At 37.5% G+C, this 25,711-nt stretch overlaps 1 protein-coding gene across 3 annotated transcripts in view; it reads left to right on the forward strand.

The window, feature by feature from the left end:
- The window catches only part of LOC128890183 (zwei Ig domain protein zig-8-like), a 290,530-nt gene that overhangs the window by 77,033 nt on the left and 187,786 nt on the right, over positions 1-25,711 (forward strand). For all 3 annotated transcript variants that reach the window (XR_008460569.1, XM_054148463.1, XM_054148465.1), the window contains exon 2: positions 5,970-6,072. The gene's annotated coding sequence lies outside the window, so the exon portion shown is untranslated. The remainder of the gene's footprint in view (positions 1-5,969; positions 6,073-25,711) is intronic.

Here is a 25,711-nt window from a genome sequence, read left to right on the forward strand (position 1 = left end):
TTTAATACTAGCTTTATTCACCTCCCCCTCATCCTCATTAAAAATCCTACATATATTCCAATTTTTATTTACCGTATTTCCTCTAATTCACCTACCAAAGTGAGTTCTTGTCAGCTCAGATAGTTTCCGAAATAATTCCCACCGTACACAGAGTATTCTTCCAAAGTGTTTCACACACAAGGATGTTTCATAATTTACCCCGCAGGGTAGAGACTGTCGCAGCAGTTGGTCCACGCCACTATCCAACTTAATTTCCAAGTTTTTAGGAAAAGTACTGTTCAACTTTAGCTCGTAAGCCGTTCTCATCAGAATCCCCTTTGTCCCCATTTCTGAAGAGTGTCGCAGCGTTCGTTCCGTCGCTTGTTTAACAGCGGAGACTACTGGGTAATCAGGAATCACCATCAAGCCAAACGTCGGAACGGGAGTTAGAACCCGTGAATGGCTATGGCGAATCTTGCAAGTCAAATAATCAATTAGTTAAGCGAGTTTCCCAGGGTTTTCATCGTCGCGAAAGTAAAGGGAAACTGTCGGGGGCAAATTTACCCAACAGGAACGGAACAACGATGACATCGCTGGAAAATTTAACGGAAGCAAATGAGAAAATCCTGCTTCGTGGTTCTCGTTACGAGACAGAAAAAAGAAAATGTAGAAAGGTGATTCCCCTCTATTTCTTTCTCCTGCTTTCTGTTCGTTCGCTCCGACGCGTCCTGACCGAGATCAAGGGGTTGGGGCATCTTCGTTTCTTTTGATGCGAAAGTTAGACGCGTTTCCTGTGACGCAAACTGACCGTTGGGCGAGTTCGACTTCGACGTCGTTTTCTTCCATTACCTCGCTAATTGAACCACTCGCAAGTACAGACTTCGGTTTCGAACTCGGAGGAAAGTTGTCTAAATTGGACCACTTTCGATACTTTCTTGATTCGTGATACGTCCGTTAGATGCAACGTTGAAAATATGTGACCTATTTCTCTGTTTTGCTTATTGTTTCCAACTCTGCACATGGAATCCACTTATAAAAAGTAATATTTATCTAACAGTGTACAAGAAGATGGATTCCTGTTTCTTACAGGATTTTCGTTCATATATTAGTGTACTGTTATTTTAAACAGATTCAACCATGTCTATTCCCAAAAATGTTATGTACATGTATACGTGGTCGTACGTGTTTATGTTCAGTCAACTTAACAAAAAAAAATATATATCTAACAGTGTATTAATGTTTTGTTTCTATTCGTTATTGATTTACACCATGCCTCCTCCTTTTCGAAGTCGGTTAAAAAATTAATGTAAAGTCTCGTTAATGTAAAATCTCACTTACACGTGCTCGAACTAAATTAAATTACATAAAATGAATCAGAGCCAGCGTTCTCTTCGAGTGGAACTGCTAGAGAGTTCGCAAATGTAAATAGCGAGTATTTGTTAGTCGCTAACGTAGTCAAGACGCGTACAGGAGATCTATTACGACAGGTCATAGTAATTTTACGTGCGACCACAAGTGAAACGACCTGTTGGGTCCCTCGGATTGAGCCATTTTGTTTGCGTGACCGTAAGAGGTACTAATTTTAGTTGAAACCGCATGTAGCATGACCAAGATTCATGGTGTTCATTTCAGGATGGGAATGGACACTGAGTAACAAGTATCCATCGAGTTGTTTTGTTATTAAAGTTATCCTGATCCCAGCCTGTAGAGGAGTGTGCTGGAAATAAGAATGTTTGTTGGGAAAGTAACAGAGAAAAAGAAAAATGATAGAAAATAGTTCAGAAATTGTGTATGACCAAGAAAATAAAAACCATGTACTATGATTTAAGAAGAGCGTATACTCAATGCCTTAGCCTTGCACACTCAGTTCCATATCACTATTTAACTATGACACTAAAATATATGCATAGCTAGCTGATGCTGCACGTCGATATTCTGATTACCAAGATTCGTATTACTATTCAAATATTTAATCATCAATTGGAGCTATTATTTCGTTAGATTCATTTTATTTATTTATATTATTATAGAAAGATTCATTTCAAAACGAACAATTTTCTCTAAAATAAATATAATAAATCCTCCATTTCAATAAATTATCTTATCGAGTTTCAAATACACTCTCTAAAAACTTTCTAGTAGAAAGGAACTCTGGTCCAATTTGAACCTAACAACAAATAAGATATTTGAATTCTGGCTCGAGGGACCCCTCGCATCTCCTTTTGTTTCAAATAAGGCTCCTAGAGATTAGAAGTGGTAGTCGGTAAGGGACCGAAACCAACGCTTGGAAAATCCGTTTCCGTTCCACCGAACAAACCACGTTCATTGGCAATTTATTAGCCGCAGCTCGTTTTCGTTCGAACGCCGGTTCAGCTGACATAATTTACTGGCAGAATTATCGAAATATAGGGTTATGGCAACGGGTTGTAGGCGCGCGGGGCCACCTGTGGAAATATATAGCCGGCCGTTCTCGAGTGTGGCGCATGTGTGGCGACGAGCGCGGGACTCGTTATTAACTCCCAGCCGCGACTTGGAAAAAGCCGACTTTCCCTAATGAAATATTAACGACTTGGAAGATACGGGTTTTCTACCGAAAGTTTCGGCCGCGCAATAAATGCTCCCGTGTTCAACTACGGTCGGTCGCATTAATTTTTGGTCATCGTGCCACTGGCCGAAAGGGGACACCGGTGCGGGGATCACTTTCGAAACGACACTGGGTACAAGTTGTAGCTCGCATCCAGCGTCGTAAAACCCCTGGAGCTTACCTAGAGTACTCGACACATCGAGTGGGTCCAACTTTTGATACCCACCCCATGAATAAATTTAGAATTTACACGCGCAGGGGAATGCATTATGTTATTCCACGCTTGACTGTTTTCGGAACCTTAACTTTTCATCGCGGAATATTAAGTTTGATAGAGGGAATAATTTTGCCTTGTATTTTTTACTTGACGTTTGAAGCATACTTTTTTTATTTAGGATTTGTTAGTTTTATTATTCGTAGGAATTATTGTACGTAATAATTACATACTATTGTATAAATTTCGTACGATGTTACAAATATTATATATTAAATCTTAATTTCACCAATATTATCAATCATGTGGTTTGTTTTAGTATTTTTGTATGAATTATTACTTATACATAACAATTATATACCATTTTATGAATTACATGCCATGTTACAAATACATTAAATGTAAATTTAAATCTTAATTTTTGTCAATAAAATGATTTTGCTCAACGAATCGAACATAAATATTGGTACACTTTATTTTTATCTCTGCTATATGAATTGGTATAATTGAATATTCAATAAGAATAATTATTGTTTGAAGTCGAGTACAGTCGGATGTTTTTTTCTATGTAGGTACTAACGATCTAGGAGGATCGATAGCTCACTAGCAGCGCATCGGTATCTATTACTTTAGGATCTTGACATTAAATGAAGCCATGACTACAGGTTATTGTAATCGAATATGGTTGAACACCTTTCCTCAGCGATACATAGACTCTATCCGGGTCTTCATGACATGGCTCCCTTTGAATCTACCTTTTCACAACCCTGGAGCTACCTTCATTAATACTTCCACCAACCCCAAAAGTTTCCATAGTTAAATCCACAAAGCCTTATGAAATCCAAGAACACAAACCAGAAGGAACGCAATAAAACCTCCCTAAAAATCCACGGACAAAGGTCAGGAGTACGATCGACCACTGAAATCCCTTGTTTTTCAACGCGACCTTCGCCTGTACGCCATGAAACGATAAGTTAGCGAGGGTACGAGGGTACAAGGGGGTGTGTTTTTCCATCAGACGCTTCTCTCTGCTTCTCAATTCGATTTTTCTTTTTATCCACGGCCGTCGAATGTCGTTCCAGCGTTATCGTGCGTACGAAAGTAGAAAAACAGAAAAGACCGTTTCCCATCCGTGCGTGATAGGTCGCCGACCCCTCGAGGACGAAGCATATTCTCGACAGACGGCTACCGGGAAGACAAACAAGGGAGCGTTACGCGTTCGAAATGAAAATAGAGGGAAAGAAACTCACGGGGCTGCTGGCTGACCACGCTCGCGATCGGGACATCTGTGACTACCTGTTAACCGCGGTAAAGGACGAGTATTATACCGGAGGACCGCAATCGTTCGTAAACGACTAGTAGCGCGGAGACCTCGCGAAAGCAATTTGTTACGAGACCCATGAAAGGTGTTCCCAGAGCGATTTTATCGCGAGACCATTGTCACGACTGAAAAGATAGCCGCGGTGATGGAGACGGGACATGAAAAAATATTTATTACGGGCTTGGAATCCTCGGTGGGACGATCTAGGGGATGAAACGAGTTGCGATAAGGAGGGGAATCGATATGGACACGATGGTTCGAATTAATTAATTTTAGGTCTTGTAGATATTGGGTTGTTTAGAAAAGTTGTAAATAAGTCTCACTTGAATGTACTTGCTATAAATTTACGACAACAAAATCTACGTCGAAAGATACTGATAATGAATATTTGTGCACTATTTAAGAAAAACAATCAAGTATATTTAACTATAAAACCTGGAGCCTTGTCTAACAATCTGTCATAGCTCAGTCTCAATGTTGATTTAATGATAAGATTGACATCGTGGCATTTCTTACTGAAACGAACCATTGACATATTGCTCAACTTTGATCTTCTTATAGTCTCCACGTTGAAATCTGTCCAATAAAGGAGAACTCTGATTTAATTTTTGACCCAGAGTGTACTCCACCCTCCCGACTCGATTATTTTTCTTACCGTTGGGGAATTGTCTCAAAGAGAATTCCTTTGTTATTTTGTTTGTCCAATAAATGTCCAATTTGTTTTCAAAGCGACGTCGCCGCAAACTCATTTACAACGGAGAAGAGTTATTTAAATTATTACCCGAGGCCATTCAGGCTTCTTTCCAGCCTGTACGAACAATCTGTATACCCCTACAGCTCTTTTAGCTTTATGTTGTTCATGCGATGAAATTAAATTTAGTTGAAATGGGTTGAGGAAATAAAGTTGAGAAATTTTATTGATTTTTCTCTCTTGTATAATAGCTCTAATAAATAGCATGCAACATGATTACTCAAATATCGAGATAAACATGTTAAAACTTAAGAATTTCAGATAAAAGCCAAACAAAAGGTTTTTTAACGTGTCAGGGCAACAAGTGCCTTGCTGAATCTTCTAATTCGAATTTCCAAAGTCAATTGCTATTAAAGGTGTGAAAGAAAATTGGAATAAAATAGCATGCAACATGATTACTCAAATATCAAGATAAACATGTTAAAACTCAGGAATTGCAAATACGAATACGTGTATCAATAACAAATGCCTCGGTGAATCTTCTGATTCGAATTTCAAAAGCCAATTGCCATTAAAGGAATTCTCATTTCTCTCACGACGAGACCAAGATATTTGACCATGACGAAGCGCAACATTTATCGACGACGTAAATCATGCGTTAAAATGGTATTTATTAGGGTCCTGAAATCGCCAGCGATTCCTCTAATTAATGGAAAGTGAATGACGCTTGCCGGTCGATTGATCGAGGTAAATGCTAACAGTTTAAGCTTGCGTACGTCCAAGTGGTAAATACGAGAGCCTCAGTACGGCTACGTGGTGTTTAAATGAATGTTGCAACTCTTGCACCTAACTTGGGCCTGACGTGCGTACTGATCACTTTAAATCAATGGTGGATTGAGGATTGGAGAATTAAAAACAAGGAAAATTATCGAATTTTCCTGGCTTATCTCTATATTTATGAAGAATTTGACGTATTTTATCCGAAGACAAATTTTATTTTCAATTTCGTGTTTACGTTGGTTGTGTAGAATATGTTTGAACTGGTTTGATTCGGTTTTACTTGAAGTACCAAAAATTACAACTCAATCTATCGTAAAACCATTGAATCCTTAATTATGAATACTCGAATAAATTAGAGTAAACCTAGTGTGACTTAATTAACAAATAAACTTTCTTACAGGTGTTTGGTAATTGTTCCATCTAAGAAGAGTACGAACCAGCATCGCGTAAATTGGATTACTGCTCCAAGAATCACGATGTGAATATCGACGATCGTCACTACTGTAAGTACTCGTCGTTTGAATAATACAATCTCCTTGGATCCTAAGATGATCTAAGTTTGTTTTCTGATGTAAATTAAGACCCATGTCGATTAATTAAATCTTCATTAAATAAATTAAATCGAACTTAAATTTGATCAGGTTTGAATTGCATCAATTTGTACTATTTATGGAAAAAATATTTCTGAAAGATATAGGTCCATTTAAGTTCAGCCTGTTAATTTTTTAGCATCTTCTTTTTAAGATTTTGATAGTGCTTCGAAGCTAGCTTCCAGCCAGAATCCTCACGTAACAAGGATTTTAGTTCCAAGTGATAAATTTAAACAATGAATTCGCAACGATTGCCAAATGGGTTTCGGCATTAATCTTTTGATGCTTATCTACGAGTTGCCCTCGCGGAAATGTACAATGTCGATATATCGTTCCAACAACGTCGAGAATGGTACATAAATGCGCTTCTCAACTTCACTAGATACATGCATTAACTCCCTGTTTAATTATTCATCGTCTCAGAAATTTAATTTCGAAAGCACTCTAGATTTACGAATATATAGTTAAATGATATGACGAATAATAATTTCAAGTTGAATATATATGCACGTCGGACCAACAGGGAATTTCTAAAATCGCATACATTTCTATGAAAAATACGCCTCGAAACTCAGACAATTTCCCACCGTGGAATATTGTCGGGTTCCGTCTGTATTAAAAACGTAATTAGTCGTTGGTTGATGACAAAAAAGAAAATCCAGTTTCGGTGCGTGCAATTTGTGAAACGTTTCTGAACAAGTTGCTGGGAGCTCCGCGCGGATGATAGGATTCGACAATTAAATAATCAACTAACACGGATGTATACAAAGATGTGATCCGGTTTTAATTCGAACGGGCTTAACGCGTTGGCAATTAAAACGATTTCTGAATAGCGCGTCAGGTTTTTCCGTAATTTAGTTCGATACTTTCATTTTAATGAATTTGACAGATGCCACACTTTCGAACGCTGATTGAGTTTCCAGATAGCTTAAACAATAATAAAAACAGTGAAACCGAAAAATGTCTCTTAAATATTTAGACCACCTTTTAATTTAAATAAAAATTAACTTTTATCGATTTAATATTATTTGAATATAATCTGAGATGAAAGTTATAATTATTATAATTTATATCAATCTATACCATGTTTATGAGTAAAATATAATAGAAGAATATAATATAAATATACGATATTTCATATTAACATTCAAGAATTAATAGGATATGCTACATCAACATTCTATATGTTTAATACTTCACAGCAATATTTCTGCATTACGTGCCCAGTACACTTTCCTTTGTCGAAACATTTCACAAAATTGAATTTCATCGTAAACCTATCAACAGTATTCCCATAGCTGAATTTCGTTCGAAACTAATTTCGTTAGAATCCAGTTTAGAGTTTTTATACAGTTTCGACACTTTGCCTTGATTTGCTGGAAAATTGGCTGCCGGTAAAATTTAATCCAAATATGTTCCCAGTTTTTAATCTAAATTACAGCGGAACTGTGAAATGCGTTTAACCAGGAACCTTTGAATATTGCCGGTACCCAATTAAACCCTTCCATTTTTTTTTTCTAACTTTATTTTTCATCGCACTTGTGACGGAGTTATTAAATGTTCGTCAGCCTTGCGAAGCTGAATGGAGGGTCACTGTACGGGGAATCGATTTTGAAATTCGTTAGCTGCCAACTCTAAATCACTTCACTAGAGAGCGGACAATCAAATCCGGTTTCCTCGTTGGAATTTCCTGTATTTTGCTTAGAAATCCGTTTGGAACATTGCGTTCCGTGGTCATTGATGCTCTAACCGCTCAATTTGCTGAACAGTTTCAGCCTGCGAAGAATTGATTTTATGTTTTGGTAATGCATGCCAATATGAAATAGGTATTGCAAAAATGTACGAAGAATTTTATTTTCTATGTGTATTTTTTATCTGGCAAGTCTAGCAGGTATGATTGCACAATAAAAATTCTAATTAAATTTGGCATATGTGTTACTGAAGGCAAAATAAAAAATAAAGTACAGATAATAAAATAAACCACAAAATTGGTATGTATACATATTTATGGATCCAATTTTTGATATAATTTCAATAAATGTACAAATTTCAATGAAAAATCAAACAAAATCTCAGAAGCATACTTTCCATTGAATTACACACTGGGACACTGAAACTCCACAGGGTCCCAGTTCCCTGGGGATATTGGAAAGTTCCAGAGAAATATTTGAAATTTCATATAATTCCAATAAATCTACAAATTTCGTTAGCCCTAAACACAAGAACCGAGATCTCACAAGGCATTTCCAGACCTCTACTGCATTTTATACCACTAAAATTCCTCATATCCTTTAATATATCATCCAAGTACTCTGGAACGTGTACATCCTATTTTGCACTTCAGATCATGCGAGCATCAACTCGCACATGTCTTCGCGTCGCGCGTGTCGCGTACCACGGTTTCGAGACACGCGAGTATTGCACCCCCATGGCTCGAAAGTCGTCGATATTGGATTTCACGATACTCGAGATCGCCTATATCGAGCTCCGCGAGTCTGCCGGGCGTCCTTGTTGCGTTTCGCGGGCATTCCATCAATCATGGAAAACACTACACACACATGATCGTGTACGACTCGGTAGCGACTTGCTTTTGTTTCAAGCTTCTTCCACCTAGTTTGCCGCGGCAATATGTAAAGCAATCTAGATGACTAGCAGGATTTATGATACGTTCGGTGCCTCTGACATATTGGCCTTTGTCTATGCGCGCGAGGCATTCTTCGAGAGGGATTCGTGAGGTCTCGAATACGCACTGTTAGTTGTTGGTCCTCTTTTCTAGTGTTCTCTTGTTTTAGTTAATTATTCATTGTGTATTAGAACTTCTGGTGTCGCGTGGATGGTTATTGAAGATTTATGGTCCTTGGGATTCTATGTATTGTGAAATAGGAATGGCTTTGTAGGATAATTTTTGAGGATTGGGTTCTTAAAAAGAGAATTTATTATAATGTAATTCATGGAAGGGATTTTAGTTTTTTAATTAATGACATTTGACTAGCAATCCTAGAATCGTCAATATTTATGCAAATATTGGGTTGTCCAGAAAGTTCGTGCCAATTTTTAAGAAACATTCAAAGACATGTTTGAATTTCGATATATATTTCTTGAATTATATATGTACCATTCTGTTCCACAATTAGTCCACATTTTAAGGGATGTCCACATGTTATTTGTTTTCAACCATTTCGATATATTCAGACTTGTACCGCCTACTAAAAATCGGCATGGACTTTCCAGACAACCCAATAGATAGTTTCACAAATACAGAAAAAGAATTGAAACTCAAATGGAAGTATATCTCATCTTCTAAATAATATGACAAGTATATTATTCTTGATACTTAATATACTTCTGGATTCATGCACATTTTTACACATTTCACACATTCTCCCTGATTTTATTTGTCGCAATCCATAAACATTAGTAATGCATCGTTAATGACGCGTACATTCAAACCACCTAAATCACAAGATACAGAATATCGCTTTACTTTACACTCGCAATTAATTCCCATCGTGTTAACTATTCCAGAAAATGTTTCAAATAGAACCTCACAACTCCCACGTGTCAAAGTTTCTTTCGGAACCCCCAATTATTCCAAATCAGGTAACTGTTCAGATATAAATACGATCGTGTTTGCGTAATAGAACCTCGAATCACTCGGCGTGCTCCTTAATCGCCAGGAAGTTGCGTGATTCCATAAATTTGCCCCTGAGAGCGTCCGTCTGCTAGTCACGCGATTATTTTTCCGAGTGCTTACATATAGGTCGCGTCATTTCCATTAATTCGAATCGCTTAGAGTGGAACGGTACGTTCGATCGATCGCGACGGGAACGCGAAGAGAAACGGTCGCTGATGTAATTGTAAAACGCGATCTCGTTATCGCCCGCGACGAACAGTGCGTGAATTACGACTCGGTTGTGATTTCCCGTACCCCGACCCCCTCTTGGAGCGATGCGTCAATTTATTATACTTTCCGCAAAAATAGAACGCATCGAGCAAGAACTTTCCGCTCGAATGGATTGGTCGAGGGTGGAAACTGCTGCATTTCGCGTCTTTGTTGTTTTAAGGTGGAACAGATAGTGTTTCTGTTATATTGTCACTCAGGGGTTGTGGCTTAGCTTGAGATAAATCTTGTATGGGATTTCTTCATAAATAAATGGTAAATTTACGTTTGAAAGGCACAGAATTAATTTTTGTAATAAATATACCTTCAATTCCTTACAATACTATCACTATTCTCTCTGTTAGTTTGTCACTCGGGGGTTAAAGGTATGTTTGATTGTAACTACAGAAGTGGTTCAGCTTGAAGTAAGAACTTAAGTTCTTTTTCTGTATAAATAAATGGTAAGTTTACCTTAGGAAGACACAGAATCAATTTCTGTAATAAATACACCTTCGAGTTAACTGTTCGATTTGAAAATAAAATCGTGCTACACATTGTGCTGTAATATTATTTCTACATAACGTATACTGTAATACGTACACTACGTATTCTGTAATATTTCCAAGCACTGTCCTGCTGGAAGACTTTTGTTCATTTTTCTATGGAATAGCCGAGTCCGCATATTCCCATACGGCACCCCGTACAGCGCATCGCAGAATTTCCTTTATATCCGCAAGTTTCCGGTGGCGCAATATCCTTCTTTTTCAACCATTACATCGTCGATTTTCATGGACATCCATTCCCTTAAAATCATTGCGAGTGTGTGTATTTCTGCATCTGAAGCGAGACAAGGTACGAGAAAACCGTTTCAATATCTGAAAGACTACCCTCGCGTTCAAAACTGGACCGGTTTTATCTAAAACGTCTCAATGTTTCCATTTTTTTAAATGAAATGTGACCTGAGAAATCTCTAGGCATTGTTGTTGTGACTATAGATCAAATTGTATAATTTTAAAAATTTCAATGTCTTAATGTTCTTTACATTTTTGGAATGAAATATAGCGTGAGAAATACGTTGTTACTATTGTCCTAACACCAGTAAAAATTTATTTTCCCAAATTTTAATTGATGCTTTATTATGCGTGTACATTTCTTTTAAATCTGTAATGATTCATTTCTCTGGTAAATGCAATAAATACAAAGTTGCAGAGGTGTGCAATTTCATGAATATCAAGTGTATTCTAACGGATCCCTTCTTTGTAATAACATATGTGGCAGCATTACTAATTAAGTTACCGTGTATTAGTGGAGCTCGATCAGCATACTATGAAACGAGAAAACAAACTGCGAGTTCATCGAAGCCACGGAAACATAATCGCAAACTTTCAACCTCGAAAGTGGAAGTTCCGCAGGGCTCTAAGCGTATTCAATTAAAATCGCCGCTGTTGCGCAACCTGTCTGTTTTCTTTATCTTTGGAAACGAACGAGTAGCCTCTTATCAGTTCGTGACCACAATTATTTCAACAAGTCCTTGCCCAATGATTGCGTAACGAGAGCTGACAACTCATTGGAAGTAATTTATTGTTGTTAACGGAAAGTTTCATCTCTACTTTGAATATCGTCTCTCTATACGATTGTAATTAATACCAAAAGTTCGGCGATCGAGCTTTTAGTATGCAAATTTAAATACTTTCTAGTTTAAATAAACGAAGATGGACGCCGAGTCTTATGCGAGCAGTATTTACATTTTGAGTTTAAATTTTAGAATCTATTTATAATCTACAATTATATTAAGTAAATAGACATGTATTGAGAGATTGTGATGAACGAAATATTGTCGTTTATGGTGGGTGGAAATTTAATTACTCGTTAATGACTCGAAACTACTCGTCAAGTAAATGAAGATGAAAATTGTGAATTTTTCATAGTTAACTAATTCGATTGTAATATTTTTAGATTCCGAAGGTGACACCGAAACACGGAGTCAGATCCTTGTTTATTTGTTTCTTCGTAAGTAACTCCTATTTTCTTATTCAAATGGGACAGCGTCTAGCATAACCTAGCGTAATGTAATTCTTAGAGAAATATTTCGCACGCGTAAATTCGTTCCGTGTGCGAGACGTGACTTCAATTCGAAAACGCAGCTCGTAGAAGAGCATCAAGAAACGTAACGGGAAAGACATTTCCTCGACATCCGCTGAACATAATATTCAGAATGTTTAGCTTTGAAAACATGTTGACAAGACGAAAACGAGGATACTTGAATATTTCGTAAAACCTTAGACACAATGGGACTCGAACCATACAACTATGCCTTTGTAATTATACAGATTGGGAACAAATTAATGTACCAATAATATAAATTCTCCTTTACAACAATAGTCCCTGAAAATTGCTATAAAAACATTCTTAACCATTTGCTGTCCAGATTTTCTCATTTCGCTATACTTTTGTCTAGTCTCGCTCGACATACGAACACAAGGGATTAATAATCGAGTGCACGTTACTCTAGAAAACCGTGAAGGGTGTTTCGGGGGATAATCTTAAGCTATTTTGTCGTCTGAACGTTTAAAGCTGGGGCCAAGGGCCGAACAGGTCCTCGACGGAAACTATGCAGATACTGTACAACAAATATTTCATGCTCGCTGTCCTTTCTTGCCACGCGTCCGTGACTCGAGATAGGTCCAGTTTCGTAATGCATTTTCGGAATAAAAATCCTCTGCCATGAAACCTGGAACCGCCTGGTCGAGCTACCTCAATTTTCCAGTCGAGCAACGGAGGTCTATCTTTGAAAATAAGAAACGCCAGGGCGGATGCCAGCCGGAGGGAACATACTATTTCCGCGACGTAATAATTCACTGGTCCACCGGCGATATTGCGTCTCACTTCGACGACAATAGGTCGACAAATTCGTCATGCATGGCGCGAGAAAATCTGCGTGAAGGGGACGAGGTATCCCAAGTACCATCGGCGATCCTCCGATCAGTGATCGCTGATCACTCGCTATTCAAGTCCGTCCTCGCCGCTCCGAACTCTTCTTCCTCGCGAGATCCAATTTCACTTCATCTTTTCTCCTCTTCCTCCTTCGCTGGACGCAATGAAAATCCAGCTTGGAAGTTTCCCCTCGGTCCGTCGAATTCCGTTTTCATAACTTTTACGCAGTCACGTCCGAGGACGAGTCACGCTCGAGTGACTCAAGACTGGATCCACGGAGGGATCGCAATAGATTCTCCGTGAACTTTCGTAATCATAATTGAGCCGTTCATCTCACAAACCGATTAACTCCGTAAAACAGAAAGTTGAGAAACGCGATCAAAATGAAGTAAATTATTTATCATTCAATGGGCAAACTAATTTTGTCGTTTAATGCTGCTAATCTTTATCATTCGGGAAAGTTATAATAAATATAAAAAGTTAGTTGGTTTAAGATAATAAAAACTGTCATTAGATCTATTCCAGGATCACTGAATCCTTGATTATGAATATTTGAATAAGTTGTAGTGAACCTAGTGAAAATAAACCTATATATACTGTGTGAACACGTTTGATAACGTTTCGTTTGGTTCGAAATACGAGAAATTTTCACAGAATCTTTATTTATGAACATTCGAATAAGCTCGGTTACCCCCAAGGCTGAATTCAACCCCTAGCGTCGGGTCCTTGCTCTTGAACGACAATGGGTGTACGAAGGGATCGTAATAGATTCTCCATGACGTCAATGCGCGAGCCACGCTTCTCTGTTCGTCCACCGATCAACAGATTCCACTTGCTCCCTTCGCCATCGATCTCTGGAACTGTACCCGCTTGTTCTTTCTCTCGGTTTCTTTCTCAAGCGGTCCATTCTTCCTTGTCCATTTTCCATGGGACCACCCGACGCACACTCGTCACGAGTCGACAGCCAATGGAAGGAGCCGCGGTCGTTCCAACGCAAAGTATAGCGAGGTTGCGTCTTTTAACCTCTCGACAAGGGACGTCGATTCCTCTGATCGCCAGCGGTATTGTGCTCTTCCCTTGCGAGGCTTCAGGGAGGAATAGACTTGTCTGGGTCATTGCTGTTTTCGATGGGAGTATTGTAAAAAAAAAAAACAGAAGCATCGATTTCTGAAAGCAAAATAGGTTCTTTCCATATTATGCACCCACAACGACAAATTGTCTTCTGTTTTCTCGTTTGTTGTGGAAATGTTAGGGCATGACAATTTAAATCGACAAACTTATATGCGGTCACTATTGTTGAATTATTATTCTACGCTATAATCATTTTAAAACTATTATTAAGAAACGATGTTTTTAACTGATGAAAACCGAACGAATCAAATAAACTTGTATCAGACCTCGATATTTGATAGGTCAGTCTGATGAAGGAAAATTATTTATTATTTAGCACGTGCATCGTTTATTGGACAAAATTTAACGCGATGTATTATATTAATACACTATAGATTTTCGATTGCGAATAGTTTCGCACAGTTTATACAACAGGAAAACATAGCACGAATTAAAAATTATTTTTTAATAATTCCTCTTCCACGAACAAGCAGTACATGTATATCATGTACGTCGTGTTATATATCGATCTCAGAATCGATAGTATCTAGATCGCCAGTTATCAAATGAGAACGTGGAGACAGTTTGTCATTTAATAATTAAATAATAACGACTACAGTGTAGATATTTATACATTTACAACGAGTGTAAATATATAAAAAGATAGAAGGATAGCAATGACACGTGAAGAAGATGACAATTTTAATGAAGTCTCTGTCTCACATTTAACCTAATAAAACATGTCCAGGTCGAAAAGGAGACAGTATACGTAAAAGCGCAATAATTTAACGACGTCTAATTCCGAATTACAGTCGAGTATCCTCGAGCAGTTTCTAATTTGGCTCCAACCATCGAGCAGCGTTTCTCTCTCACCGCGAGATCGAAGAACCTCTCAATTTTTTCATCTAATTCGACTATCTCGATCAACTCGAACGTACCACGGATATTCCCGGCAGCTCTTCATTCTCAGCTCGCCGGCTTAGACTCTCCTCTTTCTTATCTCTGATGGAATCCGATGGCGGAAATCGAGCTTCTGACAAAGTTCACGGTATCGATCGGAATTTAATTTACAGTCGGCGCGAATTTTACGCGCTTTAGAGGCGGTGAGTAACGAGTACGGTATGAAAGTAAACTGATTGTGGAGTAATCGATTGACGCGTTTACCACCAACATATGTGGCTGGGAAGCTTTCCCACTTGGAAGCTAAATAAATTTATTGTAAACGCGAGGTGAAGATAATCTATAAGACTGGCAACTGTTAGATTCGGGTAAATAGATTTTTTTAATCAATTCATAAATCACATTTTAGTTTTACTGAAAATAATGTTTTACATTCGAAATATCATCTGGTATATTAGGTACACCTTTGCCATTTGTAAAAATAATGTTTATTATTCAAAGTATGAGTTGAATACACTTTTTCATTTGTAAAAGCAATATTTTCTATTAAAAGTCTGATGTGGTATATCGAGCACACCTTGGCCACGTATGAATTTTAGGTATTTAATTAAATAGGTCTATATTTTATCGATCGTTTCTTTAGGCCAGTTATACAATTCATTTTAGAGGTTCGAATTTTCTAATCAAAATTCCTCGACCCAACGGCGGAATGTTTGCTCGGTAATTGTACATTCCTGACAAGCTGTATTAGAATTACTAACAGCTCCCACTACGTTGCACTGCAACATAATTTCACGTACGGCTTACCACTTTATACTAAACCAATCGTTTCCAGGCAGCTTCAGATTTCAAATTAATACATGAATACCATAAGGTGACCTATAATATGTCATTTCTTTACTTATCACTAATTTTTCAAGCATGCATCCAATTTGATTCATTATAATGTACAGGTATTTATTATACAGATTGTTCTTTTTTATTAATTTTACTTTATCAAATTTAATTTAATATTATTCGCTGCCTCACATTGAAAATAAAATGTCATTCTTCTTTACCTTACGTTTATTGAAACAGCATTCTCGCGACTATGCTGTGGAATTTGTTTAAAAATCATCGTTGCGTCGTTCATGCTTCGTCCCAAGATTAATGATGCAACGAGGAAAACTGTACAGCACCAAGTGTCATAAATCTTGAGAACGTGACGTTTAAATATTTTCGCCCGCTACACTCAGGGTGCCTATTGTAACCCCTTCACGAGGGCTCCAGGTTTAACAAGCTGCAATTTTCGGCACCACGTTTGAATAAATGTTGAGCTTGTGATAAATAAACTGGAGGTGTTTATGCAAGTTCGCATTTCTACAGATACAAATATCAAATTTAAATTAATGTATTTATTACATTTTAGACAGTGTACACATTTTTTAATTTCTGCAAACTGCTATAAATGCACAAACATTCGCAGTATGATAATAAATAACTCTTCGTTAATGCTTCTTATCAGTTCATCATCAGTTCTCCTTGCTAAGAATAGTCCTCCAAGAGTAGTTAATAATCAGTTAGCTCACTCAAATCCAAATCCAGAATGGTTCTTTAAGAGCAACCGTGGATTTAATAATTATTCGAACCTCCCAACAGATCCTACCTATGGGGCAACAGTGCGCCGCCCACCTGGCTCTGAAGCCAACCGGAAAGAATCAATCGAACGTTGAGTGAGAAGCGTTTCCAGCAAAGTTGACAAACGCCATTGTGACCGTGCAATAAATAACACTTCAAGTCTAACTGCATTCACGCCACTCAGGCTTGCTAATCAGTTGTTCATTGAATCGACGATACTTGATCGATTCTCTCCGCCAAGTAACAATAGCTCTTTGAAGGGATTCCGCATACGTGATGGATGCTCTTTCGATGCTCGTGTGTACGTATCGCCGGGTCTGGCTGTTCCCAGACACATCGATTCCTCTCCATTCATTTCATCGATACCTTCCCTAGGAATGGAGGTGTTTCGCTTGTAAACGGCGTGCAGACTTCCATCCCCTTTTTCCACCCCTGCCTTCGCACTTTCCGCCACTCGCGGCGTTTCTTCGAATTCAGTCGCTTCAGCGGCCACGATTTTCCTCTCTGTTCCTTGTTCGTCTTATCACCGATACCCCATTAAACTTCCACGACGTTCCACGAACGTCTTGCCTCGAGACTCGTGGACCATTCACTTCCCACGTCGTTGATCCTCGAACCTCATTATTTGGAGAACCTTTAGAATTAGAATTAAATGCATGGTTTTTCTGGAGATAATTGAAGTCTGTTACATAAAAGTATATAATTATGTTTCAAGTGTTTTTCTTTTTTTGAAGCAGCTAGGCAAAGCCTTTCCAGAGAGAAAGCCTCTCCTTTCAACAGATCAAATTTATATTAAATGGAATTATACATTTGGAGGTTTTACTTTTCAGACACCAATGCCTAAATTACTGTATCATAGACTTTACCTTGTCACAAATCCTGAAAAGATAAATTTTTGTAGATTCTTATAGTTAAAAATGAAAATTCTGACTTGATTTCTAAAATAAAATCCAATGTTTATTTTTTCAACATAATTTCAAATTCTTTTCTTTTAAATATGTATCCAGTTTTTTCATAAACCCATCATCTATCTGAATAAACGAAGAGTTTTGTAATAAAGCAAGATTTAAATTACTCAAAAAAATAGCAGAAGAATGACATACATACGTATACATTTGATTAGGTAAATCGTATATAAAATTAGCAGCATTTGATATTACCTCGGTAAAACTCCACATCGAATAAAAACTTCAAATTCGTGTCAGACGGATTCAATCGAGCAAGTTTATAGGAAACGAGCAACGCCTCGCGTAACGACCCACTAAAGATGGTTCTTTGATAAGTCTGGAGTAAAACGCTCCCGACGAAATAAACCGAATTTATTTGGACAGCTTCGTCCGCCGTCTATGCCGCGCGGGGCACAAAACGCTTCTAGTATCCTATAAACCGGGAACGAAACAAGGTAATCCCAACGCAAACAACGTTACCGTGAAATATCAAATAAAACAGTGACTAGTAGCGACAGCATTAAGTGACACGACGAAACCCGGCGAAAACGAGGAGAATGTGTCGAACGGAGAGGAAGATGGAGTGTGATAGGGATGAAAGTTACTCGATAAGCGGGAATGGGCGACATTCAATTACGAAAATTGCGGAAGAACGGGAAACGCCGAAGGTTCGCGTTTCGTGATCGATAGAGTTATTGCGCGCTGACGATTCCGTGGCAGCCGAAGAATTGGAGACGTTAGATTCGTTCGTTTATTGGCGAGAATGTGATAAACTTGGACAGAGGTTTCCCGTGGAAACATTCAAGAAATTGGAACGAGAAAAGGAAGATAAACTAGTTTTATTTGTTACGTTCGCTCTTCGAGATACACGATTGCACAAAGGAACAGCGTTGGTCATTTACTAATTTTCACTTGGTGTTTTCTCTTGTTGAACATTCAGCGTTGCTTCATGGCTGGGCCACGTGAATGAAAAATTTCAAGTTAAATGTTAAAGATAAGTACAAGGTGGGACAGTGTGTACCACATCTAATTTCAAAGAGTTAACGAAGAATATCTTTGTGTGGGTCGATTGAGGGGATACTCTCTGTCTCTGACTTAAAAAACAGATTTTTTATTAACAATATTCTTGTAATGTCTTTACAATATTTCCACCAAATTATATTTATGTAAAGCAAGTATGTTTGTTTTCAGATGTTCATTTACTGTCTATAACAATAAATTCAACTAAGTAAACAGAAATTCTGTTCCCGACATTCTAAAACATTGAAGAAATAAATTAAATATAAGCTCATGCTCTATCTATAAAAACGAAAATAAAGGTGAAAGCAGAATAAAGAGGAAGACACAAAGTCTTAATTCTAAAACATCCTAAAACATTGAAGAAATAAATTGAATATACAACTCATACTCAATCTATAAAAACGAAAATAAAGATGAAAGCGAAATAAACATGAAATAAATACGAAGGCACAAAGTCTCAATCGTTATCACCTATTATTGAAATAAAATTCAGCCTCCTAAACACAAAATTATCCTAAACTACGTAAGCGTTATTCGGCCACGAACGAAATAACGAGCGCCAGAGGGCTACGAATTTGTTGAATCCCTGAAATTCGCGTGCTGGGGGTAAATATTGACGGATACAAAGATTTCGGTGTGTGCGGGTATCCATGGACGCACGGGGGCCGATAGTCGTCGACGATAATCACGGTAATGGGATTGCCAGCGCCGTTCCTGCGGCCGAAAGGCAGTCGCAGTGAAAATTTATTATGCACACGACCGACGTACGTGCGAACCAGAACGCGTGTGTATATGTCAGTCGCCAGCGACGCCCGACTCAATTAATGCCACGCTAATTGGTGCGGCGGTCATTGCAGTCCACCTGGTAATTTCATTTTCTTGACGGTCCGCTCCCCGGGATCATTTTTCTGACAAGGAATATCCACGATGTATCCCGTCCATTTACGTCGCGGGTTTGTAAACGAGGGCAAAGGTAAGAGGTATATATTTTTTATGCGTGGTAAATCAAGTTTAACCCTTTGCACTGGAATGTTCACTCAGAAGGGACTGGTCTGGCAAAGTTCGTTAATGAGTGTACGGGAATCGAAATTTTTCGAAAATGCAGGTTTCTTTGAAGTCTACTATTTAAAAAGTACCAAAGAACGAATCAAAATATGACGTATATACTCCATGGAAAATTTTAAATATAATATTAAAGCAAAGGGTGGGTCAGCTTTTAAATTAATTCCAATGAGCTAATCAAGAATATTGTTGCATGAGAAGATTAAATAAAACCTCATTTTAGTCTTGTATTTTTACTAATTTCGTTTACTGCTGGTATTTTCCACCAAAAACTAGGGAAACTTTGGATCTCTAATACTTTAATTTTTAATTAGAACCATTCGGAGTTTCACCAACGAGTTTCCGCAGCTGAGAATGATAGGCATCCGTTATTTTTAGTCGCTCCACGAACTTGCAAACTCTCAACAAATTCTGCGTTGGACAAGTTGCGGTGATCCTTGTGAGACAGACTGTCGCGACCCACACGCCTGTGTCATCGCGCGAGATAATGTCGGCGATATACTTGGAATATCAGCCGAATTCGCTTAAAAACAACTCCCTCGGCTTTTATTTAATATCCACCGGGATTATTTCTGACAAGACGGGGATGAAGTTGACAGGGGAATTTTTTGAACACACGGATCAGTTTCAAGCCTCACTGTGCTCATTCTGCAACGTCGTTTAAACAAAAAATTCATATCTGGTTACATTCAGTAATCACGAAGGGGAGCGTGATAAAATTTATAAATATAAATATAAAATTGCATTACCCTATTCAAATCTAAAAGTGTAGAAACCAAGACTATATAGTCTCGAAACCATAAAAGATTGTTTGATTAATTTAACAACTTCTGAAAGTGTAAACAGGTAAACACCAAGAAGGAAAGTACGAATGATAAAATTACTTAATTTATTTAGCCACTTCTGAAAGTGTAAACACGAAGTAAGAAAGTGTAAAAACAAAAAGGAAAGACGTAAGAGCGAATTATTTAATTTACTTAATTTATTCTGGAAGCGTGCAACTCAACATGAAAAGTACGAAAGGTAATTAGTTGATTTAATCATTTCCGCGTTCAGTTTTTCACTTTGTCGAGAACTTTGTCCGGATAAAGACAGAATTGGGTGAAACTTTAAACTGAAAAGTGTAAAGCGTTATGCAAACACCAAACGCACTTCCAGACTCCTCGGTTTCCTTCGAGCGACGATAAATATTTTATTTCCTCGAGTTTCTGGACCTTATGCGAAACTGTTTCTTCGCCGATGATCCTTACCCAGTTGCGCGATAACGCGTCATCGGCTTTGAATCCCAGCATCGAGACTGCAAGCTCTTTCCCTTCATAGTTAAATAGCTGGCCGCCTTATTTAATTGTATTCACTGTGAAGCTATTGAAAAGAATTTTCCAAAAGAGATTTTATAATTTTATTTTTTCACCAGACTCTAATGCAATGGAATGTATTAGATTATTTATTTTAAATGTAGTTTGAATTCATTCGAATATATTTTTTTATTAAGAAAATGAAACTCTAAAGACCTTCTTCAATAGAATAAATAAAACTTATATTTCTGGAAAAATGTTTGCCAATTGCAGTGCATGCGCTTATACAATAAAAAAGGAAAGATAAAAATTGTATAACAATTCATTTTTCTTGTTTATTCACGATGTATTTAATAAGAATCATTTTGCATTAAAATTAATTCGAACGGTACACGAGAGACTGAGTCGATTTTTCCGTATTTAAATATTTTCCATCGAAATCAGAGTCAGTATTTCATGACATTCACCGAGTGTTTAATTCACTCAGCTGAATTTCACAATAATCTATCACAGAGATTTTGCACGTTAACCTGAATTCGTACGAATGCAAACAAACGACGAAAACAGTCGATAATTGATGGAAAAGCAAAGCCGTTTCATCAGGGATGACGCTCTACAAAAAAGTCTCCCTATATGTCAAGCCTTTTGTCATTGAATAATTTTGTCGGTTCATGGAAGATCAGAGAAATATGCAGGAAATAAAAGAGACGAAATAAAACGATATAGGTACTTGTTCCGCGAGACTATAAATAATTGGCTGGAAAGGTTAGGCTTCGAGTTATCTTAATACTTGACTGTTGAAAATTTATTTTACGTTTACTAATATATTTGAATATATGCTGCAATTAATAATTTAAATTGGCTGCTTGGTTCAAAAATAATTAGTTGACGATATAATATTAATATATAATATAATATAATATGACGATTAACCTTGTTTTCAAAAGAATAAATTTAAATACTATTCGCTGACTAACTATTTTTCTTCTTCAATAATATAGCAAATTTTCGTTGAAAAGAAAATTCCATTGTCCATTCGGCAGACATTGACATCTCCTCGAGATTTGCTGTATCTCAGCCATTTTTAAATATATTTCAACAATAAAATTTTACAAAATAAATTTAACACTTGTGCTTTAAAATTACACTTGGTTCAAATTAAAATACGAATCCAACTCTGGGAAAAGAATTCTTGAGCGTTGCCAAAGGCAACTGCGTGTGCTTCCTTAATCGTGAGAGGATACATCAACTTGTTGCGCGAGTTTTCACGGGTAAATAATCGTCGGAAAAGTTTATGAATTAATTCCACGTTACGCGGAGGAGAGTCTGGGCTGTTCGTATCGCGAATGAAATGGGCCGCGTGCCTGCGATAGAAGAGAACGATGGAAAACAAGATGGAGCCACGAATCAAGGTATTATCTGGCTTAGAACCAAACGGAAAGCAAGGATACAGGAATCGGAAAGATGGAGTGCACGGTCCACGGAGCTCACCGTGGCTTTAGAAAAAGATAATGTCGAACTTCTCCACATAATCCCGGAGACGATGCCGGCGTACATGGTATCCGAGACGATATCTACTCGAACGAGTTCGACGAAATTAGCGGAGGCTTCGCGGATCCGTAGCAATCTCGCTTGATCCGATTTCTCGATCGGCGGGATTCGATAAGACGGAAGCGGAAAATAAAATTGATAAACAAATAGAATAGCGAGCGGAAATTGCTTTGGACTGTGCAACTGCATCGGATATTGTATAAATGACGAAGAAAATAAAGATCCTAATGGGAGACTGACCTTTTTTTACGAAATGGTCGACGTTAAAAAATTGAGTTACACTTAAGAGGGTTTATGAATGCCAGAAAAGAAGGCTTAATAAGTATGTGGTATTGCATTACAGTCAATACCATAAATATTCGTACCTTGGAAGTCTATTAAAGAAGCTCGACTAAATTAAATAATAGTTATAGTATTACCAAATGATTTTTTCATGTATGTATATCAACATATTTATACAAACATAAACGTAGACTGACTGTATATAATATATATAAATTATACGATATAATAGTATATATAGTTAGAATTTATAGCATGTTATTATATATAATATGTTACGTAGAATATATGAGATACGACGACACTTGCCAATGGACAATGGACAATAATCCTGACGATGCCATTCGCGCATTTTACATACATCTTGCAAGTCCACATGTATCTGCAAACAAGTGTATACATTTTGCATATTTGCATATAAAGTACACATTTTCATGCAAAATGCGAAACCAATTCCGTGCTCAATTTCGTACAATAACTATTTTAAACTTTCCATATTCATTCATACATATTTTAAAGAAGCACACTTTTTTTTCATAGAGAAATATTGGTTTGTTGAATAAATATGTTTTCCGAATTGGATGGGATGAAAAGCACGCTATCTTGACCGGCCGCGTCGTTCAGATTTATAAAATTTAATCGAATGCCAAAGTTAGAGGTGATTTCGTGCAAAGGAAGGTACATTTAAAATGTGTTCACTTCCATAGAAACTCGCGGACGACGAAATTTTAATTACCTTAACGATCGGTTACAGTATTCCTCAATCAGCCGGGCGTTTATTTTCCATTCGAAAGTGTGCCACGGAAAAAAAAAAGTGGGAATCGGTCGAAAAATCCTGCGGCGGTATTATAGAAGCCGCGAAGAGTTTTATCGAACGAGGGAAACTTCTATAAAACGGGATCTGAAAAGCTTGGAAAAAAGTGTGATCAACTGAACAGGGAGCGTACAATAAAAAACATTTTAATCTCTAAATGGGCACCCGCAAACTTTTCCTGATAATCGAAAATTGAACTTTCGCAGTGGCTCAATTACAGGAACCGTGAGCGCGCGGAAATGGTACCACGGGATTTAAATTGAATCATTTCCTACTTCCAAGGAGGTATTTAGAAATTTTATTAAACTACATAGTACGCATAATAAGCTCGCTTTTGTTGGTCCCCAGGTTTTATTGTTTACACTTTGTTAAAGTAAAGTGCTCTCCTTAAGTCATCTTTTATTTGTTAAAAATGATTAATGATGTTAGTCATTCAAATTGTTGGTAGAAAATAATACTTAGTTGATCACGGGTATACTACTGACGTGCAAAAAATGCACTAGTTTGTTTTTATTTGTGTTCTTACGTTATTTTTACTTAATTTCGGATTTATCTAATTAAATAACGTGTTAATTAGAAGGAATGCTAAAATTAAAAATTTTAAATGTAAAATTTCTGAATAAACTGCACGTGCATATGAAAATACCAGAAGATTTATGATAATCGGCACAAATGCAAAAATACATAAAACATCAACAAAAATATAATTATATAATACATTCATTTAAATTTCAATGTTTTTCCTGCACCTGTGAAAATCTTAATTTCCATAATCAAGCACAATTTTCTCCTATTTCCGTGGAATATTTCAACTAGATTTTGCGATTCTCTTAATGAAAATGTATTGAATTCTATCCCCTAATGAACAAAATCTCTTTTCCTTCAAACGCAATTCACAAAGGCTACAATCCTTTCCTGCTGGAATCGAGGCGTTCAGAAACGTTTCATAACCGAGCAAATCCTTCTCCCTCATTACGCATGGTTCATGGTGAATCGACTCAAAGCTTGCTCTAGTTGTCCGTATCTACGCAAGGTTACTTTGCACTTGGACGTAATCGAGAAAGTCGGTGGCTGGCGGGCTGCCAAATCGTTTCGACGTTGCCTTCTTCCACCCTGGTGATATTTCAATTCCCAGTATACTTATCCCGCAGAACGGAGGCAGCAAAGAAGATAGAGACCGGAAGAGCGCATAGAAGCGTCGCTGATTCTTCGTACCAGACTCTGGCCGGGGCTTGTACTTTCGACTTCTCGAGGCATTCGTGGAACCTGCGAGAGGGAGCGAAACGGAGGATGAAAGGAAGGATAAGAGGGCGTCGGCGGGAGAGGAGAGGAGAAGCTCTGGCAACGACCGAGCTTTCCCACTAAAGTTTCAAAGACCCAGAAACTGTTCTTATTTATCTCCTTATGCTTTTCTATTTATCGCGTCTTGTGCTGTAAATTATCGCTTTAGCAAATATTGAACTCGACGGGAACGGGAGTCGAGTAGAATAAGCGTCTTCTGGGTTGCGAACCGAGGGGCTCCAAAGAGTGCTGAGGGAGCAATTCAGTAGAATCTTGAGCGCTTTGTATGTGAGAAGGGTTTAAAGAGATTTTGGGAAATATATTATTAAGTGAGTAAAGAGGATATTGTTTTTCAATGTGGACGATTATCTAGCTATGGTCATTTTCCATGGACGAATCTTCCATGGAAGATTATATATCTCTCGAATTTATATTAAAATATTTATGAACTTTGCAAATATCACTTGCCTCAAGGTTTTCAATAAAACTTTAAATTTCATGTAGCTTATTATTCGTATGTTAGACTTATATGTTTAATTTTGTTGTTCTAATACCATTTAAATAGATTTTTAGCTTTTAAATATTTATCACTGATTTCAGAGTTAGTATTTCATGACACTTAACAAATATAAAAATATTTTCACTTTCCTTGGGCTTCTACTTATGAAGACACATCATCCCTGTAGATTAAAAACATTCTATCGACAATATAAACCAGTGTCAAAGCTGAACAAGTGCCTTCTAATAATGTTCCATCCCAAATAGTTCCACGGCACTTAAATATTTTGCACAGAAATTAGAGTGAGTCTTTGATAACGCTTACCAACAATATAAGCCAGTGTCAAAGCTAACCTAGTCC

This window comes from Hylaeus anthracinus, unplaced genomic scaffold (assembly GCF_026225885.1).
Source record: "Hylaeus anthracinus isolate JK02 unplaced genomic scaffold, UHH_iyHylAnth1.0_haploid 12000, whole genome shotgun sequence".
In the NCBI taxonomy this organism is placed as follows: Eukaryota; Metazoa; Arthropoda; class Insecta; order Hymenoptera; family Colletidae; genus Hylaeus; species Hylaeus anthracinus.